The sequence below is a fragment of the Macaca thibetana genome, chromosome 6, assembly GCF_024542745.1.
Source record: "Macaca thibetana thibetana isolate TM-01 chromosome 6, ASM2454274v1, whole genome shotgun sequence".
Classification (NCBI taxonomy): domain Eukaryota; kingdom Metazoa; phylum Chordata; class Mammalia; order Primates; family Cercopithecidae; genus Macaca; species Macaca thibetana.
In genome coordinates, this window is record NC_065583.1 from 60787859 (window position 1) to 60809435 (window position 21577).

Genomic DNA, 21577 nt, shown 5'->3' on the forward strand with positions numbered 1-21577 from the left:
ACTGCAGCCTGAAAATTCCACAGTAAGAACATTTTTCCTCTGTCACTCAGGCTGGAATGCAATAGTATGGTTATAGCTCACTTTAACTTAAAACTCCTAGGCTCAAGCAATCCTTCTGCCTCAGCTTCCCAAGCATCTAGGGCTAAAGGCACATGACACCATGCCTGACTAATGTGTGTGTGTGTTTTTATTTTGTGTGGAGATGGGGGTTTTACTATGTTGCCCAGGCTGGTCTAAACTTCTGGCCTTAAGTGATCCTCCTGCCTTGGACTCGCAAAGCACTGGTATTACAAGTATGAGCTACTACACCTGGCCTATTTAACTGAAGACGCACTATGGGTCAGATTCTGGGTTAAGTCTTGAATGTGAAAAACAAACAAACAAACGAAGTGTCAAATTTACAACTTCAAGGAGTTCAGAGTCCTGAACATGAGACTTAAGTTAATCATATAGTCCTGATCTTGTCATGACACAACTTCTACCTACTCCTGGTTCATCACTCTGCTTCAGCCTCCAAGCCTCATAAGGCCCCAGCTGGCTCTCATTTCAGCAGCTTTATACAATTCTGCCTTTGGTGGAAATACGCTTTCTCCAGATAGCACCATGTCTTGTTCTCTTATTTTATCCAGTTATCTTTTCAATTATCTTCTCACAGTACTCTCTCTAATAATCTTTTTCAAGATAAAAGGATGACATGTTCACCGGTCATGTTTCAAATATTTGTCTTCAAAATATTTATTGCTACTGAAATTATACTATACATGGTTTTGTTTTTGTTTTTTTTTTTTAATTTTCATATCTCCCCCACCAGAATACAGATACCATTAAGGCTGGAACTCAGTTTATTAGTCGTTGAAGCTTAGAAGAATGTCTGGTATGTGGTAGACTCTTCCTATATATTTGATGAAACAATAAATGAGTTACATGGCAATTTAATTATGCACTGAGATGCTGTGCTAGGAAAGTCCAGGATATTACAAGAACATAATAGATGTGGGGGTAGGGAGATATCTGAAAGGTCACCTGAAGAAGTGACATTGTGACAGGTAAGTTTCCTTCCTTAGATAGCAGGGGTTCTTCTGCCTTCTCACTATAGTATTCATTCACTCATTCATTAATTCAAGAAAAAATTACTGAAAATCAATGTTACCCAATATTTTATTTTTTAGGACCCTAAGCACTCAAAGAGTAAAATAATTTCTGCACTCAAGGCTATCACACTACAGTAGGGAAAGGTGTATAAACAGTTGAGAACTGCAGCCTGAAAATTCCACAGTAAGAACATTTTTCCTCTGTCACTCAGGCTGGAATGTCAAAAAGTTAAACAGGCAAAATTATAAAATTACCATGATTCATGGAATCTATATGAAGATAAATGTAATGAGTGATTTAATCAGTCACTGAAAATCATAATATATAATCCATGAAAAATAGTAGCTAATATTTATTGTGAATTCACGGTGTTCCAGGCCCTATTCTAAGTGCTCACCTGAATAAGCACATTTAATTTTCTCAGCAACCCTTAGGAATAGACACAGTCCTCATCCCCAGTTTACAGAAGAGGAATTTAAAATAGAGAGGGGAGAAGCAACTTATTAATCATTACATACACAGCAAGTGCTAGAGTTAGAATTTGAACGCTCGGTCTGTGGCTGCAGGTCCTGCGTTCTTAATCACAATTCTGTGGGAAGACTAAGTATAGTGAAAATAAGTTAATTCTTCCCAAATTAATTAATAAATGTCATGCAATTCCCAGTAGGGTTTTAGGAGAGTGTAAGTTTGCAGGGAAGAGAATCTAAGATAGAGTGTCTGAAGTTCATTTGCAATTAATAGCCAGTTGGGAAAGCTAATAAAAGTTTGAGAAAGCCATATGCTTAGGATGTCAACCATGAAAAACATATTCAAAGACTGGAAGAAAATATTGCAAACAGAGATCACCTGCGTTTTAAGATTATGGGTAGTTTTGTGCTTTTTTATGCCATAATTGTCTGTATTTTCTCATTTTCTTATTTAATAATCATAAAATTAAAAACCACTTCATATTAATGCAAAACCTTAAGAATAAAATAAAGTTAATAGCTTCGAATAATCCCACATTGGACGATAAAGCATTTTGAATATTTAAAAATGATAACGTAATACCAAGAAAAAGTCTTAACTAAATAAATATGTACTGCATAGGGACAAAATAAATGAAGAAGAAGTGCGTGGCCTGGAATGCCAGGCAATTCAGAAGCACAGGAAATGTACTAGTCTGGAGTAATCGCAATAAATGCTTGAGTAATTTATAAACAGTGTGAAGTTCAAGCATTGTGAAAATCAAGAGTCTTATTTCTGTCTGGCACAAATATTAATATAAATGACTTGTATTGTCAAATACAAGTACCGGCACATTTGCTTTATTGAATATATAAAATGCTATTTGACATCAGCATATTGCTTGTATGTTCATTATATGGTTAAAGTCATTGAATTTTTGTAATTATCCTTTTTTAAATTATTAATTTACTTAGAAAAACTATTTCTCATAGACAGCACAAGAATTTTCTCTTTTCCATGCTGAAATTACTGATAAGATGCATAGAAATGAATATGGCTTTATGTTTTATAAAAGCACAAGTGAAATTGCAATGAAGTTACTCAGAAAATAAACATATAAATTGAGTACCAAATACATACCAGATATGAAGCATAATGCTGGCCACTACCATGTAATCAATTCTTCTGAGTCCAGTGTAAAATCAACCATTTTATTAATAATTACAAATTACTTTAGATTCCATATCCTTAGATATAATTCTATAAAATTCTTATGGAATGAGCTACAATGATGGTATTGATGCAAAAGTGAAAGTGACAATTCGAAATGTGATTTATATAGAATATTAAATTGTATCCAATTTTTTACTTTGATATGAATGTATTAAACAATTTTAATATTTGTTAAAATGTCAGTTTTAGTAAAAGTTTATAGTTTATTATATACCTAATTCTTAAAATATATGGAGAGTATAGATATAAATATAGAGATAGATACTTTAAGAATATATATATTTTATATATATACAAAATATGTCTGTCTCTATATTTACAGATCTACAGAGAAAGAAAATTCCCACAACTCCAGGTGCCATTGCTACCCAAAATTTACAGATAACAAAAGCTTAGAGAAAGAATGATTAAGTAACTTATTCAAGTTCTCACAGCAGTATGTGGTAGAGACAACTATGGTAATGAAACAGTCTGCTCTAGAGTTCATAAGCTTCACCATTTTGCTACACTGCTCAGGTTAGTGAAAATTTGAGCTTCCAAGGTAACTGAGATATCAGGACTGTTCATTAGCTCTTTTACCAGAATTTTAGTGATTTCATACTTTTTTACATTGGGATTTTCCATTGGCTTGAGATAGAAAAATACTAGAACCCTCAGATATTGTAAATGACTGAAAGATATAACATGTGTAAGAACATTTCCTACAAAGTCTGGACCTTACTATACATTCAATAAATGTGAACCACAGTTGTTGTGGCTGTTGACTCTATAAATCCTATAATTTATTACATTAAAGTTCAACATAATATATCTTGCCAAGAGCTTACCTCATTTTTAGATTTCTGTATTGTTCTTAAAGAGAATGCTTAACCCTGAGATATACAGAACGATAGTATCTGAGTCTTTTCTTTTTCTCTCACAACCTAGGAAATCTTGGCTCTATAAGAATACTAGCAGATGGAATACTCTGCAGCCATAAAAAAGGATGAGTTCATGTCCTTTGCAGGGACATGAATGAAGCTGGAAACCATCATTCTCAGCAAACTAACACAGGAACAGAATATCAAGTCACATGCTCTCACTCATAAGTGGAAGTTGAACAAGGAGAACACATGGACACAGGGAGGGGAACATCATACATCAGGGCCTGTTGGTGGGTAGGGGGTTAGGGGAAGGATAGCATTAGGAGAAATACCTAATGTAGACAACAGGTTAGTGGGTGCAGCAAAGCACATGTATACATACGTAACAAACCTGCATGTTCTGCACATGTATCCCACATGTATCCAAGCATAGCAATAATAAAAAAAGAATACTAACAGATTTTATAACTTCCAATTGGGCTATCTGGTGCAAGCACCATTTTTTTGTCTGAATTGCTATAATAGCCACTTAACTGCTGTTCCATCTTGAATTCTTCCTCTTTATAGTATATTCTCAACACAGAGGCAGGAGCAATAATTTTAAAATGTAAGTCAGTTCACATTAGTTTTCTGTATAAAACCCAGAAACTTTACAATGGCTTTGAAGGTCCCATATAATGTGGCTTCCTTCCACTACTTGCTCACAACAATTTGGCACACTGAACTCCTTATCCTTTCTCAAACACTCAAGGGTGTTGCCTCTTTAGGGATTCCACATTTGCTTTTCTCTCTGACTCCAAAGTCCATAATGCATATGACTACATTGCTTAGTCTCTCAGCTGCTTCCAAGTTCTAGCTTGAAAAGATTATCTCCTCACTGAGGTCAAACATGATACCGCTATTTCAAATTGCAAATTATATGCCCCTTCTTGCTAACCTGTCATTCTAGATCATCTCACCCTGATCTGTATGTATTTTTCTATTGAACTTATCACCTTACAACACCCCATATAATGTAATTATTAAATGTTTATTATGTAATTGATTATGTTTCCCCCTAAGATAAGCTTCGACAAGGGCAGGAATATCTGTTTTGTTCACTGGTGTATCTCTATGTGCTTAGAAAAATCTGTAGTAAATAATAGCCACTCAGTAAAGTCTTATTTAATAAATGGATGAATGGATAATTGAATTCCATACATTTTATTCAACAACTATTTATGGAGCATACACTTACATGTGTAATTTGGACAAGAAATTATGATGTTCAAAAGTTTCCATATGATGATGGTCATCAGTATAACCTTTTCCAGGAAATGGCGAGATGAATGATGAAATGATGAAATGAGATAATGCTTTAATTACCATTGGAAGATTACCACAGTTCTCTGAGATATGGGAGACTCCTCTTTCACACTGATGAACTCTGAAGGATAGGGTATTTGAATATTCCATCTTTTTTACCCCCAAAATTAACACTTACAGTTAATTTAAGTAAAACTATGAAATGGGAAAAATATAAATCCATCATAAAACTGTTCAAGAGACACTTTGAGAAAACATTTGCCTTAAATATAGAACACATACAAATATAATCAAACTGCATAATGCAGAATTTTCTGTTATTTTGAATCAATTATTCAGGCAACATATTTATTTTCCACATTTCAATAGTTTTATAATCTCCTGATCAAAAAGTAGGGAAGAGAAATGAGGGTGGATATCAACTATCCACCCAAAAATAATTTTACTATAAATTGATAAAGCCAGAAAAAATAGACAGATATTGAGACCAGTTATGTGAATGTTAGAACAATTCTGATGTGTCTTGAGGTGAGAACTAATATTCTCCGACATTTCATGAATTAAAGCATATGAAAGGGTTGGGAGGACTTCATTTTGTTTATATGTAGAAGAAAGATGCACATATTTTCATTTGGAAAAGATGAAGAAGATGGTAATGGGTCAAATGGAAATTTAATAAACTTTAGTTTTGGTAGATAGCAGAATAAAAATTCAAAAAAGAAAAATGATGGAAATGAAAAAGGAAGGAAGAAAGGGTGAAATAAGTAGGGACATAAAAGTAGAGAACATGCTGAATCCTGAGTTTGATGTGCCACATTCACAGAGACTGAGGTCCCCTTTAGCAAGTCAGGAGATAGGAGGCAAGACTATTATTCTTATGGCTATGAATAATTACTTCACTTTTGCCACCAGTTGACAAAATGAAATATCAATAAAATAATATACAGTATATAATAAATGTTTGCTCTACTTTGGGCCTATCTAAGTAACTGATAAAACCTTCCACTATATGAAGGGGTTTATATAAGTTTCTTTAATTTTTAGGCAATATATGCTATGACTTCTTCCAAATTAAGAACAAACTTGGTAAATATTTTATTTTAGATAAATGTTATACAATTTTCAGGGATGTCAAATCAATTAGATATAACATATGCCATTCTCACTTAACATAAATTCATATGTGAGCTCAAGATACAATAATTTTTTTAAAATAAACTTAACTGAATCTAAGATGTGCCAAAGACAAGGGTCGTAACATCTGTGTCATTAATCTATTTTATTTGAACATTTCTACAAACAGAAAATTTAAATTAAAGCTTTTCTCTTAGAGTTGCCATGCTAATTTTTAGTTTTACCTAGAATTGGATATATGCATTTCATCAGACAACCGGCTTATTTGGTTGTTATGCAATATGTCTCAAATCATAGTACTGTTCAAAAATGGATTTAATGAGCATAAAAATCTCCCCATCAGCAACAAGTCCAGAACCTCATATCTATCTCTCTGTCCTTTTGTGATTATAACAGAAAAATTGAAAAAGACGACCTGTTTTCTACTATTTACATGACAGTATAATTGAAAATTACCTTGATGGAGTCAATTTATTGCGTAATAGTTTAATGATGTTTAGTATAACAACACAAAACCTTAGAGTAAAATATTTTCTGCAATTGATCTGACATTATACACAATCAAACCAAAACTGCCATCACATCTATCTGTAACACTATGATTATCTATCATTATTGTCATTATCACTCTCGTCAATGAAACTCACCAGGTTTGAAAAAATAAAATCTAACAATATAATGAAGATTTAGATTTCATCTTACTTGTAAATATATATCCCAAGAAAAGTATATAACAATGACATTTTACTTGTAACTGAAGCAATAACAAAAATCTTTAAGATACCTTACACAATTTTGTCAAAACTTAATGCACTGAAGAAAATTATGACATATTGCCCAAACTGCATTCATTTATAATCAGGTAGCAATAATATCTGTCCTCTAATCTTCTCCTCAGCTGTACTGTCTCTGACTACTCCCCTTAATCTAAAATTACATGCCCCTTCTTCAATGAGAACCCCAGTTGCATTCTATTAGTGGTATACATTGTGGTAATGGTTACAATCATTTATCGTTTCATTAGCTCCCCACACTACACTGTAAAATACTTTAGGGACCGAATCTAGTTTAATTTTTGAGGTAATATTTGCCTGCCTGCCTAAAGCTGAACCCCTATAATTCATTAGTAAGAAAGTCCTGATTATATTCTAGGTTCACCCCCATGCACTATGTAATCCATGGCTGAGTGATGGTTTTCCTGGACCAGGGGAAACCATGGATTGTAACTACATATCCTAGTTCACTTCTATTTCTAACGACTGGTTTAGGTATAGGTGGTAGACACAATGTTGGACAATGAGAATATAGGGGAAGCCTGCTGGGTGACTTCTGAAAAAATATTTAATAAGCCTTAAAAACACACACACAAGAAAGAATTGACTACTGCTCCTTCGGAGACTTTGGAGTCTGTATGTGATATCTATAATGGGGCAAGGACTTAGCAATTGTAAAGGGAGTTTGCCAGAGAAAATAAAGGTTAAAAAACCTGGTTTCTTGCCTGTACTATTTGCTGCTGAATCACCATTCCCAGAGTTGTGTGTCCTCTTGGTATGAAAGATAATTAATTTCTCTATGTTTAAGCCAGTATGTTGGTGTTTTCTGATACTTGAAGTCAGAGGTGTCCTACATGACATAGATTTTTTCCACTTAATTAAGCAGGACCACAGAAATGGTAAATGAATATTAAACTCTAGGTTTCACTGCAGGATGTGAATATTAGATGGGAAAATTTCATGGAAATATTATCTCATGCATTAGTGAGGCACATTATGGGATTTTTGAAACTCCTCCACTCTCAGTATGAACTTTCAATAATGTTCCAAGAAGTGTAGTGCGTTATAAAGATGATGGGTTGAATCCACAAGGCATTTATCTTTTGTCTTAATCACAATAAATTTTTAGATTGAGGAGGGAAAAAAGCAGAATATTAAATTGCTGCTACTTTAAATTTTTAGTACTGAATGTAAGGCTCAGTTAAATGTATAAAGCAAACATCACTAAGTATTTCTATTTAGATTCTGATATTAAAAGATAAAACCTCAATAGTTGTTTATAAAGTTTTCATTGTGACATTCAAATTTAATTAACAGTCTCTTGATGCTAGACAGTGTGGTTTATTTTCAAACACTGATTTATAAGGAGCACAGATTCACAGAGAGTGGCAGATGAGGTAGGATATTACATCAGATTCTTCTCAAAGAAAATATAGCACAATGCTCAGATGAGCCCTTTTTCCTTTTAAGTCAAATGCCATCATCTTTCTAGATTATTACCAGGCAAGAAGAAAAGGACTGCATATGTGACAGACAGCATTGTTATTTTGTTTGCAGCCAGTGGATAAGTAGAAAATTGAAAATACACAGGTGTAAGAAGTAGCTTTGTGATTTCTATGCAAATCTCTTCTGCATGAGTTTATTAACCAACTCATCATTTTCATCAGGTTATTCATCAGCTTCTTTAGAAGGTTTCAAAAATAAATAATCAAGGATAACTAGAAAATATCAGACACAATGACTAGATCAGAACTAAAATATATGAAACTATAAAATTTCTCTTTCGAATTATTTTTCCTCTGGCTAAAGACATATACAAGAATCTGCCACTAGTTAGAAATCCTTATTTTATTAACACATCGAAAGTGGAAGAGATAGTAAATACTTAAACAAGTGTTTGTACGTTTTCATCCATTAATTCTATAACTGAAAATGTATTCCAAATTATTAGTGTAGAAAAACATTTTTTAGTAATATGTTCATCACAGCATTATAACAAAACAACTTAACATCAAAATACTTGTCAAACTATGGGTGACAAGGTCATGAAAAATTGTTAGATTGTAAATTCACTGAGTATATGAGCCACATCCATCTTCCTCACCTGTACCACCACATTGCCTGGTATAGACTAAATGCTAAGGAATCCTGATTCATTCACTCACTCCTGCATTCTACTCATTCATTCAAGGACCATGACTTTTGTTTGTTTTGTTTTCTTTTCCTTTTTTGAGATGGAGTTTCTCTCTGTTGCTCAGGCTGGAGTACAGTGATGCAATCTCAGCTCACTGCAATCTCCGCCTCCCTGACTCGAGTGATTATCCTGCCTCAGCCTCCCTAGTAGCTGGGATTATAGGCGCCCGCCACCACACCCAGATTTTTGTATTTTCAGTAGAGATGGGGTTTCTCCATGTTGGCTAGGCTGGTCTCGAACTCCTGACCTCAGGTGATCTGCCACCTCGGCCTCCCAAAGTGCTGGGAATACAGGTGTGAGCCACCATGCCCAGCCCCCAAGGACCATGTGTTAAGCCTTGCATCCATTTCAGGAACTATGTGAGCCACTGGTGGTACCAGGCAGATTAAAACACAATTTTGTCTTTAAAGGGCTAGGGCTGGTGATATGGTTGCTGAAACAGCTGGGGTAGGAAAGAAGAAAAACATGTAAAAGGGTGATAAAGTGCTAAAGCTCCTCAGATATCTGACACTGGTTTATGGAGTAGATAGTGGAAATATATATCTCCTTGACAAAATGAGAAGGGTTGAAAACAAAAGAGATGGAATTCACTTGATTCAAAGAGCAAGAGGAAATCAGGGCTGCTACCTGAGAAAATCAGTCACATAGGCAGGAAGACAGAGCTCTGCTGGTCACAAAGTCAAGGAGAGTGAGGATTTAGAAAAGGGTTTGACAAAGAAGGACCCCAATAAATTATATGTTGAGTAACTGTAGCAAAGACGTGGGAGAAAATGATTTAGTGATGTACATTTCCTCATGTTGGACAATTTCTAGAGCTGCTTTTTCTAGACTCTCCTGATTTGCTGTTGTTGTTGTTGCTGTTTAAATTTGTAATATGAATGCAGATGAGATATATTGGTGGCTGAACTAATCCTTGCCACTGCTGAAGCCTTTTCCTAGTTTGATGTTCAGAATTCCATAAAGGAGAGAGATTTTTCTGGTGCACAGTGAGCAAAAGGGGAGTGGAGCTTCAACATCTACTCTGTAGAGAGAAGGCCTATGTGAGCAAAGCAGCAAGCCTTGATAAATGTCTCCCTGTATTATTTCTATTTACTTTTCATCTGAGAAGATATTGAGGAGGGGGACAGCAGCAAACTTCCCAATATAGTGTATCTCCTGAGATGTTCAAACATAAAAAATTACAAAAGAAAAAATACCAAGCAGTTTAAGTTATTTTGATTTTCATATATCCCACCACTGCTTTTACTTTCTTTATTTGTTTTAACATGATAATCAGACTATCATAGGGCAAAATAATTCGGTATTTGAAATCTGAAATGAAATTCAGAAGTGAAATTGCAGATGGCATTGATAAAGAGTTTGTTAAGACACAATAGTCCTCAACAGAAATCATATTAATACATATGAAGAATTATCATCAAAAATATTTTCATTCAAGTTTGACTTTTGAACGCACCTGTGAAAGATTCAGTTATAGCTTACTTAATACCCAATTAAGCCATAAATAGAATGTGTGTGTTTGTATAGTTTTCATTGAGTAGTAAGGGCTACGAATGTGAAACATTGAAATCATAAAAGCTTCCATGGACTTTTCCACAGTGCTTTGTGCCACTCATAATAAAATCCAATAATTAATTTTAGAATCAGCATTCAGAATTCAAAATGTATTTATTTTTTATATTGTCTGTAAATAAGGTTTTATTGAACACAGATCTAAGTGTAGAATAGAAAACTATAAACTCCCAACAGAGAAGATGATAACAGAAGAGAAAATCTAGATGACCTTGGCTACGACTACGACTTCTTTTTTTTTTTTTTTTTTTTTTTTTTTTTAAGTTCCGGGATACATGTGAAGAACGTGCAAGTTTGTTACATAGATATGCATGTGCCATGGTGGTTTGCTGCACCTGTTGACCTGTCCTTTAAGTTCCCTCCCCTCATCCCCCATCCACAACAGGCTTTGGTGTGTGTTGTTCCCCTCCCTGTGTCCATGTGTTCTCATTTTTCAACTCCCACTTATGACTGAGAACATGTAGTGTTTGGTTTTCTGTTCCTGTGTTAGTTTGCTGAGGAGGATGGCTTCCAGCTTCATCCATGTCCCTGCAAAGGACATGATCTTATTCCTTTTTATGGCTGCATAGTATTCCGTGGTGTCTATGTATCACATTTTCTTTATCCAGTCTATCATTGACGGGCATTTGAGTTGATCCATGTATTTTCTATTGTAAATAGCACTGCAGTAAACATATGTGTGCATGTGTCTTTATAGTAGAATGATTTATATTGCTTTGGGTATATATGCAGTAATGGAATTGCTGGATCAAATGGTATTTTCTGGTTCTAGATCCTTGAGGAATCACCATACTGTCTTCCACAATGGTTGAACTAATTAGCATTCCCATCAAAAGTGTAAAAGCATCTCTATTTCTCCACAGCCTCGCCAGCATCTGTTGTTTCTTGACTTTTTAATAATCTCCATGCTGACTGGTGCGAGATGGTATCTCATTGTGGTTTTGATTTGCATTTCAGAGTTGAAAATGTAAATAAGGTTGTCACTTACAGGAGTCATACACAGGCAACCAATAAATTTCTATACCTCCCACTCCAAATCAATTTTGGCAAAAGGTAATTTTGATCGCAATACTTTCTTTCTCAGAATATTAAATTAGTTCAAATTATATATTTCACATTATGTTCTTTTATATTTGATTTTAATAAATGTTCTAATAAATTGCTCAATATTAATTATCAACTATAACAATCACACTTAGCATTTTGGCTATTTCTTTTAGTGAACTTAATATTGTGATTTAATATCATATTATAAATACATCAAGCACAAAGAAGAAATTGTTTTCCTGAAAAAAATTAAGTTACAGAATTTTTCCTTATAAATTGTTTTCTGATTATAAAATATCAAGTATATAAATCTAAGAACACTAGGAATTTTCATGTGTCTTGGAAATGTATCAAAACTTTGAACAGGGAGCAGTTTTCTAATATAAATCTGGTTTTTGATATAGGAGAACCACTTGGAAAAAGATTGCTTTGAAAGTTAAAGTGCGTTCACATGCTTTCATGGCACTCTAAATATATTCTTATTAATTAATTGTACTATTACATATTTAAATGCTCAAATTGTTATAGTAGCCATATACTATTAATCTTAACAATTATTAATCTTAAAATTATCATATAAAAAGATGTACTATGAAACAAACAGAAAAAGAGGAAAAACTACTGAGGAAAAGGCCTTGGTTCTAACTCTGGGTCACTGTGGAGCTATGAAAACGTGGGCAAGCTACTTACTGTCTTTCGGACTCAGATTATTTGTCCACAATATGAATGGTTTAATCACACAAGTTTTAAAATCAAAACTTCACAAATTTTCTGATTGTGAATTGCTGTTTCCCACACATAATATGGATTTTACTACTTTTCAAAATGGAGAACTATAAAGATCAAGAAAAAAATGTTTTCATTTTATATTTACTGTTTCTTATTAAAAAAAAAAATTCTTCTGTGTACCTGAAAACATGTCTGGATTAGTCAGGATGTTCTTTCCCTAGCCCATGAAAGGAAAGTTGAAAGCCTTGTATATGCACAGATTATAGATATACTATGCTACATTTATGTATCTAGGTTACAAGAGTCTGAAAAGAGATTTTACACATACGTGAAATTATGCAGTATTTTTATTTCTATGTCTGGCTTATTTAACTTAGAATTGTGCCCTCCAAGTTCATCCATGTTGTCACAAATGGCAGTATTTTCTTCTTTTTTAAGTAATATCTGTGTGTGTGTGTGTGTGTGTGTATGTGTGTGTTTATCTGTTGTGCCTCACAATATTTTATCCATTCATCTGTCCATGAGCCCAGGTTGTTTTCACATTTTGGCTATTGTGAATAATGGTGCAATGAAGACTGGAGGGCAGATATCTCTTCAAGTTACTAATTTTATTTCCTTTGGTTGTATATGTATATGCTAGGTCATGTGGCCGTTCTATTTTTAACTTTTTAAGAAACCTCTATATTGTCTCCGATAATGGCTGTACCAATTTATATTCCTATCAACAGTGTGCAAGGGTTCCCTTTTCTCAGTACTCTTGCCAACACTTATCAATTGACTTTTTGATAATAGCAGCTAACAAGTACAAAATGATAACTCATTGTGGTTTTGATTTGCATTTCCCTAAATATTAGTGAAGATTAGTGATGTTGAGCACCTTTTCATATATCTGTCATTTGTAGGTCTTCTTTGGAAAAAATGTTAATTCAGATCCTTTCCCCATTTTAAAATTGGATTTTTTTTCTTTTACTATTGAATTGTGTTTCTTATATATTTTGAATATTAAACATATATGTATATACCTGTATTAGATATATAGTTCACAAATATTTTTCCCAATTTGTAGGGCTCCCTTTCATTTTGTTGATTACTTCCTTTGCTGTGCATAGTCCTACTTATATGTGGAATCTAAAAAATAAAATGAAAGAAAGAAGAGAAAAAGTCAAATACATAGAAATTGTACAACAGTGGGGAAGATATGCATAGATGTAGGTCAAAGGGTACAAACTTGCATTTATGTAGAATAAATAAGTCTAGAGATCTGAGGTACAATAGGAAAACCATAGTTAATAGTATTGTATTATTGCATATTTTTTATTGTATATTGAAAATTTGCTAAAGAGTAGATTTTAAGTTATCTTACCACGCACAAAAGAGGTAACTACAGAAGGTGATGGATATGTAAAATTGCTTACATGTAGTAAGCATTTCACTATGTATACGTATACCAAAACATCATGTTGTATACCTCAAATTTATGTGATAAAAAAGTCTGAATTTAGCCCAGCCATTAGTGATATACAGAGCACTAACAACATACAATCAGAAACTTGTTAATTAGAGGAAAAATATAATACACAGGTGGTCAAATTAAGGCTAACATAATAACTGCCTTTCATCTCACTTCAAATGTCCATGGGAGGGGCTCCATAGAGTAACATTCCTGGCCTCTCTCTGTAAATCCCTTATCCCTCCCTGTAAAGACAAGTGCAAGATATCTGGTGAATTTGGAAGAAAGGAAGATCATTCTTGGCTTAAGCCCTCCCCTTTGCAGATCATAGACTCTCTCGTGGACTATCTCTTATGCGCTACAAGGCTTGAATCTATAATAAAAGCAGGATTTTGTCCAGCACAGCTTCAGGCAGCTTCAGAACTGGTGGCCAAGTGGGTCCAATCCAGGAAAGATGTATCTATAGGACTATATGGCCCAGATCACATATCTAAATTTTATGAGTAATAAAGTGACATACTGATTAATATCCTTCTGCTGAACCTTTGGGTAAATCTCAGATAGTTCTTAATCAGCATAGAGTAGTAGTATTAATCTGGCAAGCTAAAATCATAGAAAACAGCACATTAGACACCTCATATTGTTTTCATTCCTCTATTCGGTCTTCATCCAATCAATCAGGAGAAAATGAAAGAGACAGACATGATTACGACTCTACACTGAGTCTATACTCTGGTGGGAGAAAACAGAAAAAAAACAAGTAAACTAGAAGTTAAACAATTGTAGTTATGTTAGGCAGAATGATGGCTCTCCAAAGATGCCCACATTCTAATCCCCATAATCCATGAATATGCTGTTATATGGCAAAGGGGAATTAAAATTGCAGATGAAATAAAAGTTGCTAATCTACTAACCTTGAGATGGGAAAAATTTTTTTCTGCATTATCCAATGAGACCAATATAACAAGAGAATTTTAAATGTTGAAGAGGAAGGCAGAAGACCCAGAGTCAGAGTGATACAATGTGAGAAAGACTTAACCAGTCTTTTGCTGCCTTTGAAGATGGAGGAACAGACCAAGGGCCAAGGAATGCAGGTTGCCATTAGAAGCTGGGGGAAAAAAAAAGGGAGTGGATTCTCCACAAAGGACCATAGCCCTATCAATTCTTTTATTTTAGTCCAGTGAAACCCATTTTAGACTTCTGTGTATAAGAATTATAATACAAACTTCACAAAGAGGCAGTATTATACCCACTGAGGTTTATCCAAGGTATGATTCTTGCTAATCGAAAACTTTTCTCAATATCTCACCATGATGACTTGAAGTCTGATATTTGACACTGGCAATTTCTAACAATCACCATGGGGCTGAATTTTAAAAATAATAATAATAATACATTTGTGCCCTTTTAAGCCACCAATCTTGTCATACTTCTTACAGCAGCAATAGATAACTAATACAGCAGCAATAAGTTCTATAGAGACATCTGTAATAACAGACTAGAGTGTAACTTGGAGTGAGGTCGGTGAGCTACCATGCATGTGGTAGTTCAGACAAGCTGGCTAAAATTTTTAAAAATATTTCTAATTTTAATCCTTTTAGAGGGTCTATAAACTTTCCTGCTGTTCGCATGCCTCCATAATGAGTATTTTTTTTTCCACTGGATATTATGGGAAGAGTAGCTAGAGCCTATGAGGTTTTCAGTAACCAATAACAACTTTGAGATCCTCCCCTTTCCTCCCACTAAAATGATGATTTTTTTAAAAAGCCTTGTATGTACTGTGCACCAGCCGATTGTACCACTAGAACTATGATGCTAAACATCACTAATCATCAAGAGAAATGTAAAATCATCAGGGAAATTCACATGATAAAAAGATATCATTCATCCAAGTCAAAATGACTTTTATCAAACAGACAGAAAATAACAAATGCTGGCCAGGATACAGAAAAAGGGGAAAGCTCATATACTGTTGTTAGGAATGTAAATTTGTGCAGCCATCATGAAAAACAGTATGGAGAAGCCTCAAAAAACTAAAAGTAGAACTACCACATGATCCAGCAATCTCACTGCTGGTTATATATCCAAAAGATAGGAAATCAATATATTGAAGACATATCTACGCTCCTGTGTTTATTGCAGCTCACAATATCCAAGATATGGAATCAACCTAAGTGCCCATCATGGATAAACTGATAAAGAAAATGTGATATTTAAATACAAGGGAATATTATTGAGCAATAAAAAGAATGAAATCCTGTCATTTAAAGCAACATGGATGAAGCTGGAGGTTATTATGTCAAGTGAAATAAATAAATCACACACAGAAAGACAACTATCCCATGTTCTCACTCATAGGTGAGAGCTGAAAAAAACCTGATCCCATGAAGGCAGAGAGTGAAATGTTGGTTACCAGAGGCTGGGAAGGGTAATAAAGAGTAGGGAGGAAGAGGGTTTGGTTAACGGGTACAAAAATATAGCTAGATAGAAAGAATAAGATCTAGTGTTTGATAGACTAAGAGGAGACTATAGTTAACAATAATTCATTGTATATTTCAAAAAACTAGAAGATCTAGAATGGTCACAACATGAAGAAATGATAAATGTTTGAGGTGATGAATATCACAATTACCTAGATTTGATCATCTCATATTACATGCTTATATCAAAATGTCACATGTACACCATAAATATGAACAACTAATGTGTATCCATATAATTGTTTTTTTAAAAATAACATTGCAAAATAAAATTAAGAAGCTTAATTGCATCTTAAAAACTATATTTTGGAACGCTTACAATTAACATTAACCTGAGAGAAAAACACTGTACAGGGAAACATAAATTGTAACCCTTCCAAAATACAGATTGAAAGAACTTCATTGGAAAGAACTTGTTGATTGTAGGACTGTGTTTGGAGGTGCCTATAATTCAGACTCCATAATCATGGTAGAAACAGTATCCTTATTTCAAGATAGCCATGGTATTTCTCAATTGGTATTTGCTTCTATAAGCACAAGCATTTTACTAGTGCAAAACCCTCAAATACCATCAACTTGTACCAGGCCACTTTGAGTTTAAAAACAAACCATCACCAGAATAAATACTGTTTAAATCAAGCCATTGTTTGGTTTAAAAATATTATGCTAAGATCAAGGGATTTTATCTGGTGTTTCACGTTAATAAAACTGTTTCTTTCATTTTTTTTTTCCAGAAAGAGCCCATAATATATAAAATTACATATAATTATAAGAATTTTTAAAAAGAATGTTCCAGGCCGGGCACGGTGGCTCACGCCTGTAATCCCAGCACTTTGGGAGGCGGAGGCGGGTGGATCAGGAGGTCAGGAGATCGAGACCGTCCTAGCTAACACGGTGAAACCCCGTCTCTACTAAAAATACAAAAATTAGCTGGGCGTGGTGGCGGGCGCCTATAGTCCCAGCTACTCGGGAGCCTGAGGCAGGAGAATGGCGGGAACCCGAGAGGTGGAGCTTGCAGTGAGTCAAGATCGCGCCACTGCACTCCAGCCTGGGCAACAGAGCAAGATTCTGTCTCATGATCATCATCATCATCATCATCATCATCATAAATAAAAAGAATGTGCCAAAGAGTAAAGATAAATTCAGAACATATTTTGAACAAACAATAAAACTCTTTCCTGCAGAGACTTCCTGCAAGTTTTGGCATCATTTGTAGATGATCAATTAAGAATGGCCCAGGGATTCCACCATAACCAAGTGCTAATTTAAACTAAATGCATTTAATAATGCTCAGGAACCTTCTTTAACTCTGCTCTCTATTTCCACAAACTCTTAAAAAAATTTAAGTTGTGCATGTACACTTAGTTTAATTCTGGTCTCCTTTGGTAGGATTGGGTTCTGAAACTGACATACTTAATCCACGAATATCTTTCTTTAATGTTTACATAATTTGATAATTGCTTTGTACACTTACTTCATAAAATTACAAGTGTCTCCTTTACACTTTCCCTTTTATTTCCTCAACATTAATAACATTTTTAGCTTTTCCTGTCTGACGTTTACTGGAATATTCACATATTCAAGTAAAGATGTTTTGAGGTAATTTCATGCAAGATATCCTAAGGAAATAATTTCCTGACAATTAAAATCCAACCAGGAGCTCATTACTGCTTTTATAAAAAGAGAATAAAAGCAACTAATCACCACTCTGTTGAAAAGTTGAGATAAATAACTGCTAGCCATAACTAGAGCATTTGATTTAACTTTAAAAGTTTTTGATAAATTCATTACCACGAAGAGGAACTTTTGTCTTTCATGTAACCTAAGATAAAGAGCAGGAGTAATGAACAACATTGACTACGTTATAGTAAATGCATGACTGGGAAAGGCAAATGTACAACCCTGAAGGCTACTAAATTTAGGAGATTTAACTGGGATGAGAAAGGTGTTTTCACTGTCAGAAATACTGACAAATTAGATAGTTATAATTTGTTACATTAAAAATCAAGACAAATTATTATGGTGAAAATATTTATCTTTTCATGTACACTGATCCTGTACAGAGAAAATATATACTTTTTTTTTTTTTTCATTCTCAGAAGCTAAAAGCTAAACAGTAATTAAATGAGATGAAGACTTCTGTCTCACTAGGCCATTGGTTTACAGCCCACCACCTGGATCTGATCCCAGGATGTTTTCCCAGCTGACAAGCCTCATCCTCATATGCAAGAGAATTGCCCCTTCAGAGCACCTGGCAACTTTTTCATAGCGTGTTTCCCTTAAGGTTTTAATAAAAGAAATTCTCTTTACTAACAATTGAAATAATTGTCTTTAATTGTTATTTTCTTCTTCACCTATCAAGAATAGTGTCTTAACTCTTGAGTAGTGCAGAATAAATTTTCATTTAAGAGGGTAAATGGAAATTTCCTAGAGCTATGTCATAAATATCCTAAGAGACTCATGTGCTGTCTGTAAGAAACCATTATTAAAAACATGGAACATAACAGTCAGGCAGATTATATGGCTCTTCCTCCTTTAAAGCGTCATCTGTTTTTAAGTCAGTGAAACATTCCAGTTGTTGAAAGCCATAGAACATGTAGCTTACAATAGTTTTAAATGAACAGAACTTCCTTAGAGAGAAGTTTATTTTTCCAAAAGTATCTAGAAGAGTTTCGGGACCCAATATGTGACAATCCCTCCTATTTGGGTCAGCGTTCTCCTCCCATGGAGGACTTTTGTAAGCCTGAAGTGTATTGGTAAGGTCACAAGCTTTGGAGCATATCAGAATTACGGTCATGGTTCTACTCCGTCCCGTAATAGCTGGGAGACTAGGGCAAGCAAAAGTAAAACCTCCAAGCCTCAGGCTCTTAGTAAGTAACTTTAATGGTGAACACGATGGCCTTCACAGTCCCCTAAGCTCTTCTAAATGTTAAATAAGACTACAAGCCTCTGACATCCCTTTTCTTAGAGCATTTAGTCTAGAAACCCTTCAATTGTAGATTTTCCTTGCTCCTTTGAGATGTAATTTTTCTCCCAGCCTCTTTCCAGTTTTACAACCTAGGAAGATCTTTCTCAATCTGGGAACCATTCCTTTGAAATGTAATCATCAAAAAAGATAGTGTCCCTATATATAAACTCCCTATATCCCAGTGTCTATCAGAGGGTAAGAGCTTAACTTTGATAAGTGGTCATTAGCAAACACAGATGGCCTAATCACATTGACCAACCTCCTTCCCACAATAGCTTACAGCAGCGGCAAAAACAGCCTGTCTTTTGTCTCCATGAAGTTGAGTTCAATCTTTCTCCCTTATTGAACTAATCTTATCTTGACACCGTTTGAATAAAATCTTTCTTGTCTGTTTAACCTGTCCTATGCAATTTTTATTTGAAAAGAGTTGTTATGGGAATTAAAGTAGCATATGTAAAATATTCCACATTGCATAAAATGGTTGCTTAATAAATGTTACTTTTTCTCAGACCCCTCTCTTTCCAACCACAGAATTCTCTGAATGGAGATCCTTGAAAACACAAAATGTCTCTTTTCAAAGATCAGGTAAAACGGTGTGATATGGCAGTTGAACAACTTAAAAAAAAAATTCCTTGTGTGTTTGCTGTTTTGTTAAATGAAGAAACAGGCTGAAGGAGCATATCAGCAAGTTCTATTTCTATCCACCGAGCCGGCCTGAATGGTGTGCACATTAACGCCAATAACAATGACGAGACTTTGACGGCTGCAACCTGGCCAGAGAAAGCAAAAGGTCTTCAGCTCAAATATTAACATAAATTTCAAGCAGAGAGTGAAAATATGTCCCCAAAGTCAAACTGCTAGTTTCTTCTCTAGGAACTGACAAAAATCAAGAGGTAAGAATATCTACATGTCATTACATCAGGAGGCATGGTGATGACTTGCTTAGCAGCCATCAAATGTAAAATCGCGAAGTCCATCTTAATCTAAAGGCAATACAGAGTTAAACCAGAGAAACCCTTCTTTCAAGTAGTTCTTTGAGCACAAAAGAATAAAATTGTCATTTTCATTAATGTGGTGTCTTTCTCGTTATTATTTACTGGGATCATTTGTAAGGCCATTGGAAGCCATTTTTGTACCCATTTAATTAGACTACATGTCTCTGAACTTCGTTATATGACTGTTAAAGCAGAATGATGAAAGATACAATGTGAATTTTTGAGTAAATGTGTTTTTTCAGAGGTTCATTTTCTGTTATGCAATAAGCAACTAGTGATGTACCAAGATCTTTGCTGTTAGAATAATTCATATTTTTTAGGCTCTCATGTGTTACAATTTTTTTTCTATCCACATCATCCTATACCAGGCTCCAGTTCAAGTTTATTAACTGACAATATTTATTTCTACCAATAATTACTACAGAGTCAGAGAAGAGCACTGTGAATTGTTTATACTTATTGCTATCTTTCGTATTAACTATACATTCAAATATACATAATGATCATAATGATTATAATGTTGTTGTTATTAACTTATATCCTGAATGTCAGAAAATGACTTTTATTGCCTTAGCTAGAGACCACAAAAACATGAGAATAAATTAAAATTAAAATTTTGTTAAAGCCAGTGTGGAAAATATAAGCTGATTATAAAGAAAAAACATAATGAACAGAAAATATCATTTGGATATTTGATATTGAAGAATATCATTTTCCTGAACACTGAAAATTGACTTCTATTTCCCTAGAATAAAAATTTAAAAGATGAACAGATAAAGTTTTTAAAAGCACATGTGGAACATACTAAGATATATATGCTTATTATAATTTGTCAACATGATATATAGAAAAAATTTGAGGAATATCATGAAGAATATAACATTTCTGACAATGTTGGGATATTTTATTGGATAGTTTAGCTTAACTGCACCATCAGAATATCTGAATAAAAGCTATAAATGAATAATTTTCATATAATTAACATAACATTATATATACATAATCATTTCAGAATTACTGATACCTAAGCATATTACTGATACCTAAGCAATATTCTTTGAATGCAAAATATTAAGACTTCACTCTTTTTAACAATTTATTGTTGAAATGTATTCTCGTTTTTTTACAATGGACACTGAGCCAGTGAATCACAAAAACTTTAAGTGTTAAAGTAATGCATGGAAGTCATATACTTCCCACTCTAAACTAATCTTAAATGGATCTCTAGCCCAGGAATTACTTTTTAATACTATATTAAATTAAAAAAAGGTTTTAATGCTCCACATAAGCTTTTT

At 34.1% G+C, this 21577-nt stretch overlaps 1 protein-coding gene and 1 non-coding gene across 2 annotated transcripts in view; one reads left to right on the forward strand and one right to left on the reverse strand.

Annotated features, from left to right (window-relative positions):
• PRR16 (proline rich 16) overlaps positions 1-21577 on the reverse strand; it is a 311585-nt gene that overhangs the window by 64478 nt on the left and 225530 nt on the right. The gene's annotated exons all lie outside the window — the stretch shown is intronic.
• LOC126957845 (U4 spliceosomal RNA) lies at positions 15063-15206 on the forward strand. The gene has a single exon (XR_007726990.1). It is a non-coding gene; the product is annotated as a U4 spliceosomal RNA (small nuclear RNA).